The sequence below is a fragment of the Somniosus microcephalus genome, chromosome 3 (assembly GCF_052327205.1).
Source record: "Somniosus microcephalus isolate GS21.2 chromosome 3, FLI_Smic_1.0, whole genome shotgun sequence".
NCBI lineage: Eukaryota > Metazoa > Chordata > Chondrichthyes > Squaliformes > Somniosidae > Somniosus > Somniosus microcephalus.
Window position 1 is genome coordinate 196,997,208 of NC_140989.1, and position 705 is coordinate 196,997,912.

Sequence of the window (705 nt, forward strand, 5' to 3'; positions counted from 1 at the left end):
CCCCCCCCGCCGAGAGCCGCGCTCTCCAAGCCCCGCCCCCCCGGCCGAGAGCCGCGCTCTCCAAGCCCCGCCCCCCCGGCCGAGAGCCGCGCTCTCCAAGCCCCGCCCCCCCCGGCCGAGAGCCGCGCTCTCCAAGCCCCGCCCCCCCCGCCGAGAGCCACGCTCTCCAAGCCCCGCCCCCCCCCGGCCGAGAGCCGCGCTCTCCAAGCCCCAGCCGGCCCGCACTCCCGTTGCCGGGGTAACCCGATCCGCACTCTCGAGAGCCCCGCCCCCCCCCCGCCCGAGCTGAGCGCGGAACAGAGTCTCACCTGCTCCTGCTGCGCGCGCACCCTGACCCTCGTGGCTGACGCCGTTGCCCCGGGTAACGTGACACGGCGGGGGGGGGGGGTGGTGAGGAGCTTAGCAGCAGCCCAGTTACCTAGCTCGGGCCTGGCTGGGCAAGAAAGGCCCAGGCTTTCAGGCCTAAGAAAAAAACGGGCAAAGGTAGGAAAAAGAATGTTCAGGTGAGATAAAATATTTACAAATGAGTGATTTATTTTAAAAGAATTTAATAAATTGAATTTTATTTTGCTGGAAATGTATATTTGAAAAGAAAGACGCAGAAAGCAGGAAAAAGAATGGAAGCAAGATGGCGGCTACTCACCTCGGTTCAGAACGATAAGGCCCGCCCACACACGCACCGATTGGTCGACCGCCAGGTGACCA